This window comes from Primulina tabacum, chromosome 17, assembly GCF_025594145.1.
Source record: "Primulina tabacum isolate GXHZ01 chromosome 17, ASM2559414v2, whole genome shotgun sequence".
In the NCBI taxonomy this organism is placed as follows: Eukaryota; Viridiplantae; Streptophyta; class Magnoliopsida; order Lamiales; family Gesneriaceae; genus Primulina; species Primulina tabacum.
The window spans coordinates 27,719,661-27,726,785 of NC_134566.1; the positions used below are offsets into that span (position 1 = coordinate 27,719,661).

At 35.0% G+C, this 7,125-nt stretch overlaps 1 pseudogene; it reads right to left on the minus strand.

The window, feature by feature from the left end:
* Nucleotides 1-3,859: 3,859 nt before the first annotated feature.
* LOC142531300 (myb-related protein 306-like) lies at nt 3,860-5,097 on the minus strand (annotated as a pseudogene).
* Between the last annotated feature and the right edge of the window lie 2,028 nt (nt 5,098-7,125).

Below are 7,125 nucleotides of genomic sequence, written 5' to 3' on the forward strand. Positions count from 1 at the left end.
AGACATCGATCATAGCATAAACACTACACACGCATGCACGTTGCTCTCGGTTGGACCCTTCGGTTGAGTTTTGGTGTGATGCGGATTGTGGCTGGCCTAGGGGCCCCTTAGCCATGGTTCAAATCATTCCTTGGGATCGTTTGGTAAGAGTCCTCTGGTCGGTGGTTCACGCCCCTAATGGCCTATAGTCTCGAAACCAACGCAAGTCTTGTAGTTGCGCAGCTGCTGGAAATTACAGCAAGTTGCGTGTCGTTTAGTAAGGCTCGTTTGAGTTCTTGGTTGGCTTTTAGCCCATGGCCTTCAACGGGACAGTGCCTCATTGAGTTAGGAAGGTCATGTTTTCGACCAGTTCGTCATTTGGATCATTTTGAGGTCGTACGAGAATTTACGGTGCAATGTGCCAATTGACTTTCGAAAGAGCGTTTCGTGTTTGGCCTCCATTCCACCTAGATTTCGACCCGTATCATTTTAGGAACATTATTTTAATGATTTTTCAGCGTATTTTAATCATGACTATACATCGGTAGGTCAGTGTCGTTCAGGTTGGCTCGGAGTCATGATTAAATGCGAAGTCATTAGGCGTCATAGTCGCATCTTTTGAACGTAAATTGCATAGTTGGTCAAGTTTAAGCTATTGCATAATTTTCATGGCATAGTTAGGTTGCAGCGAGCCTGTGAACGATCCAATCCAATTCCAGTTGGTAAAATTACAGGAATTTTCCATTATGCCAGTTAATTATTTACGTGCATTAAATAGAAAATGATTATTTTTGAGATTTATGCGATATGGCTTGTGGTTCATTCACTATGTGGGAGTGTTATTTTATACGGTCGCCAGTGACCGATCAGTTCAGTATGGTACCAACCCGGTCACCAGTGACCGGCCAGCTCAGTTTCAGTTCAGCCTCCCCGGTAGCCAGTTACCGATCAGTTCAGCTTAGTGCAGTGGGCCACAGGCGTAAAACATAATCTCAACAAGAAAATTTTACCAGATTTCAGTACAGGCTCCAAGGAGCAAATATTTTTACAGTGATTTCCAGTTCAATTATGCACGTATTATAATTGTTCAGTACATATTATTTTCAGTATGTCTCAGGACAGGATATGTTAACTCATGCATATTTTTAATTCAGATTTTTACATCGTTACCTGTGATATATCATGCTGAGTCTTTATGCTCACTAGACTTGATTGTTGTAGGTACTGATGAGGGCCAGAGCCGAGGGCGGGGACCAGTGAGCCAGCTTGGGTCGGCAGTAGTGGGCACCCGAGGACCTCAGTGCAGCAATTTTTATTTTATTCCGCAAACAATTTTTATCAGTCGTTGGATAATTTTTAAATTGTTATTGTTGGCAAAACTTTATTTGCTTCCGCTGCTATTGTTTTAAACATTGAACTTGATTCATCAGTCGATTATATAGAATGAGGCCATTGAAGTTCTTTTAAAAAGAAAAATTTGTAATTTTCCGCAAATTTTCAAGAAAGGAGTTTTAAGGCACTTCACAGAACTAGTTTTTGAGTTGAGTTATGTTCAAGTCTCAATCTCAATATGTTATCAGACCCATGGTTTGATTATGGCTCAGGTTCATCATTATGTGTTAGATTGTCCTATAGACCGTCCGATAATTGTCTTGTTAGCCTTCACGCTCCAAATGTTTATTTCTGACCGTGATGGAGTGTTTTAGATATCTCACATCGGTTAGATTAAATCTTTGAGAATTATATCTATGAATTTGGACAATCATATCTCTTGAACTAACATTTAAGCTTGAGTTGGTACAAATCTCAATCTTAATAACTAATCATAGCTTTTTTTTTAACGTTTCCACGATTAATCACGTTATAAAAGGTCCTACGTGGGATGATGGAATTTTTATTTCATTATTTCGTCTACTAGTTATGGTTATTTTTTATATAAAAAAAATAAGTTTTTTAGTTTGTGAAGAACTAATAAACAAACTGTATATATATGTACAAGAGTTTAAATGTTTTTTTAAAAAAAATTAAAAATAGAAGTAGGTATTATTTTGAAATACTTAAATACAAATTATATGGTCGAGTGAATTGATTAGCGAGATTCCAGCAGATAGCTACTGTTCTGCTCAGGACTGGTAACTGAAGCCTTTAACATGGAATAAAGGCTGTTAATGGCAGATTATGGTCATTAATTGAAAGGCTAACAGTCAGATTTTGGCCTATAAATAGCACCATCAATCCCTGAAATATGATGTTACCAAAAACCTTGAGTTATCACTTGAAATTAGAGCTAAGAGAGTGCATATTTCGAAGCTGTAAAATTCCAGTACGAGGCAACCAGATTCCAGAAGACTGCAACCGAAATCCTTCAAGAAAATACTGTAAGCGGGCTTATGTATAAATATCTTGAACACCCGTTTGATGATTTCTATTTTAAAGCAAAGTATATTCTTGATTTCTGATATCTGATTTTGAAGCACCGAACCTAGTGAACTAATGGTAGAAATATATTCTGAACATTACTGATTACTGATTACTGGCCTCACCTCTTGAGGAGAGAACATATAGGAGACTGATATCAGTTAGCCATGAAATTCACGAACATAGCTCAGTGCTTACTTGTTAAATTCTGATTACTGAATACCGAATACTGATTTTGATTACTATTTCTGAATACTGATTTCTGTTCTGAAATAAAGAGTTTCTGTATATTATTCGTATTACTGTTTTTGTTAAAAATGGTTTTGAAAACTGGGAGTTATTCCCGCCCCCGCTTACTGAGTGACAATCATATCACTCACCCACCAAATTCATCTCAGATAAGAACGAGGAAGAGTTGTTAGAATAAGAGGAGCAACTTCAGTTTGGGGCTGGTGATGAAGATCGTTGTCGTAGTTCTGATTTATATTTTATATTCCGCTGCATCTGTTCAGACATCTTATTTTCTGTTTTACATTTTCGATGTAAAACATTTGTATCAGACAACGATTATTATGAATAAAAGACTGGTTTCTGAATTTTGTACTTCTGATGCTTGTTGTTTTCGAATGTAAATTTGAGAGCACGCCGGTGTCAACCAACTCCCGTCCTGGGGCGTGACATGAGGCCTTCCCTCCCCAAATATATAAAAAGAAAATAATTAAATTTTTTCTAATGTTTTGATAAAATATAGATCACTAGATTAAAATATATATATATATCTTTCTAATAATAAATAGATAGATTGGTCTATATTAAATAAAGTGTGGCGGAAGTTATTTGCCCTCGAATTTATGTTAATACAAAATATATACATAAAATCGAGTACATGCAACATAAATTAATGTGCAAATAACATCGGTAGTAAAGTATGTGTAATAGTAAACTATAATTTAAAAACATTATAATAAGAAAATAATTTTCGCATATAAACATGTAAAGAAATAGAACCACATGACCTTATTTTTATTTTTATTTTTATTTTATTATCATTTCTGCTTATACGATCATCCAAGATGCACAAAATACCAAGCCAGTAAAGAGTACTGTTTAACTTCAAGTACTTCATTTGGAACGTTAAAGAAATGAAACACGGATAAATAATTTAGTCTATCTCATTTGGAAGATGATTTCACGGATCTTTAATTGTGATATGGGTTGATTATCTTCATATTTATAATAAAAAGTAATATTCTTTCGTAACTCAAATAGAAGATTCGTCTCACAACATTGATGTACGAGACTTTCTCACAAAAGATATCGTAAATAATTAATGTACAACATGTGAGATCAAGAATAAAACTAGAAAGTGATTAACAAGTCGTGACATGAATCGTAATTTCTCATCACTTCTAACCACAAAAAATGAACAAAAAAGGTTAATTTCACGGGCAAATTTAAAAAAAAAAAAATTCAGTAGAAATTAATCGAATGCTGATTAAATTATACCTTCATGTGCATCGAAATCGAAGTTACTCAAATATTCCTTAGCTTGATCATCTAACAGCCAATCCTCCAGCACTGCGAAGCCATCCGGGTCGGGTTTACTATCGGAAACGGATCTCGAAAGTCCAGAGCTTGAAGATTGATCATAAGCCTGACCGAATCCAAACAAGGATTCAAATGCTTCAGACAAATCAATCCCACTTTTGCTTTCAATTCCAGGAGTGAGGATCTGATCATCACTCGATGCCACATCGCATTTCGACGAATTCGGAGTACTAGAAGAGTACTTGGATTGAATCTCCTCGAATTTCGGTGTCTTTTTGACCCAATCTTTGAGCAATCTGGCGATGTTTTCAGTGCTTGATGCATAAAGAAATGCCTGGCCTGGAGAAGAATGGTTAGCATTATTCTCAAATGACAATGCATCCTGAAGGGCCTTCTTAGCTGTGTTTATATCAGCTTGTAGCCTCCTTTCCCACTGCCCTCTCGAGATGGAATGCGGATTTTTCGGCGAAAATTCGACGAGGGTAGACTGATCTACCGATCCGATTCCGAGCTTCTTGAGTTTCTTCTTTAAATGAGTGTTCCAGTAGTTTTGATGTCATTGTCTGTTCTTTCCGGGGAGATAAGAAGCTATGGCAGCCCATCTGCACACACAGAACATGGTTGCTATTTCAATATATTATATACATAAAGTTTTAATTAATTCTTAGAGTCGATATAATGAATGTAGCATACTTGTTGCCCAAAAGGGCTTGAAGCCGAATAATCATCTTTTCTTCATCATCAGTGAAGCTGCCTCTCTTGATCCCTGGCCGGAGATAGTTGGTCCACCTTAGCCTGCAACTCTTGCTACATCTCTTCAACCCTGCAAAGACAAATCTTTTCAGTGAATCGATCCTCTAATTAACCACTAATATTACGAGCAGATTAATCTTCTCCCAGAAATGGTAAAGCATTTCTATTCTCGCTGCAAGAAAATTAACAGAAACTGAAAATATAACCTGTTTTACTGGGAACAGCCCTCCAATTTCCGGGGCCATTTTCTTGAACAAAAGATACCAACATGATGTCTTCTTCAGGAGTCCACGGCCCTCTCTTCACTCCCGTTTCATCACAGCAAGGCGGTCTCCCCATTTCCCCCCCGCCGCTACTAGCTAGTTTTGTCTGCTTTCTGAATCTTCTTCCTCTTTTATTTTTTTTGCCAACTTCCGCAGAGCTTTAAGAACAGAAAATGTTAGCACTTTAATTTTTTTTCCCAATCTTTAAAATTTTACTTACTTATTTGAGACAGCTGAGACATTTGTGTTTTGGCTGTGTTTTGTTTTCATCCACATATATAGAAAGTAGGCCACATTGATGTGTTTTCTATATCATGACATGACCGTAAAATGTAAAAGGAGTCCTCGAGAGGGTCAAAGTAGGATTCATCTTCCTTCTTCTTTTTTTAAAACTTTTTGTCACGAGAAAGAAAAAAATATATATCGATGTTTACGTACACAATGAATAAAAAACGAGACTATATTTCAATAAAATTTTGATATTCGACTACACTAAATAAATACAGATTATTATCATCTTCCTTGTGTCACATTTTTATTGAGATATCTTTGTCTCGCTCTTGTTCTATCGTAGAATTTCCTCATTTAAAGATCTTATGCAATCTCGATCACCATTCCTGGATCCAAGTACTTGCAGAATATTATTATTATCATCGTCGTCGTGTCTGTCATTATTTTGGAGAAAAAAAAAGAGGTAGGGCAAATGTTTGGGTTGATAATTATTTTGTAAGATAAAGACTTTAAGGTTAATTTTGTCCAAATAGATCAAATAAAGGAAGGAGGGAATACGTATCACAATGGGAATGGGGATTCTCTCATGTATGATGTATATCTAGAGTATGTCTTTTGTGAGACAGTCTCACAAATCTTTATCTGTGAGACGAGTCAACCCTACCGATATTCACAATAAAAAGTAATATTTTTAGCATAAAAATTAATATTTTTCATGGATAACCCAAATAAGATATCCGTCTCACAAAATATGACTTGTGAGACTGGCTCACATAAGTTTTTGCTGTATATATATCAATCAAGGATTGAAGAATAAGGACCGGAAGACACATTTCATTTTCATCACATTTCTGCATTCCGATTAGAGAGGCGACACACGAAAATAAGACAATCTAAAACGTTTGTACATACATATATGTCTATAATACGTGTTGCTGCTTTATAATATACTTTAATTTTTCAACTAAAAATAAACATTTTCAATTATTTGGTTTATTTATTATATTTTTTTTTATATAAATTGACATGAAATATCTAAATAAAAATTTGACAGGAAATGCATTTACTCTAACATGGAGTATGTAAAGTCAGCTTTGTCCACTACCTCTTTTGCTGCTTCTGCAGAAGCCTCAATACCCAAAAACGTGTGGCATTCAATGTGAGTTTACCCCGCTGCCAAAATCATAAACCCTAATTTTTGTACCTTTTCTTTAATTATTTGCCCTAATTTTGCCTCCCTTGTTCGACCATTGAATTATTATCTACGTTTAGCATTCAAGTTTTGCATGCTACTGCAATATCAGTATCCCATTCTATTTTAAATAGGAAGTAGTTTTCAATAATATAATTTTATTTTCTCCTTCCCCATGTACATTGTGAATTGTGCATCATCTTAAATATTAGGTTGACTAGTAAAATTTGATTATCTTCTACTCTAATTTTTTGTGTTTGATTATACAAAATATTTGATTATTGTAAGGTTGGTCTTTTATTTAGCTGAGATTTTGTCGATTTCTTTGAAAATATATTTAGTTTTATTTTTCATCGGAGTGGTGACTGCATTTGACGTTCGATATTTTGCTTGTATGTTGGGTAAAACCGAAAACTGCGACTGATTAAATGTGTCATAAAAACCAAATTTATTGCATATACCAAATATTGACCAATCAAATGACCAAACGCCTATGAAAACCAAATTACGAGACCATTTTTGCTTCTTTTATGAAAATCCAATTATACGGTTAATTGTATGAAAAATTCCAAAAATCATGACAGGTTTTTGATGATTTGATTAATCAGAATATGGTTTTAACGTGAAATGTTTTTGTACATATTTTGTAGGAGAAAGTGTTTTTTCGATTTACCAAAATATATATCTGATGTTAACAGTATAATTCTAATAGTTTAAACCGTATAACAGTTCAAACACCAT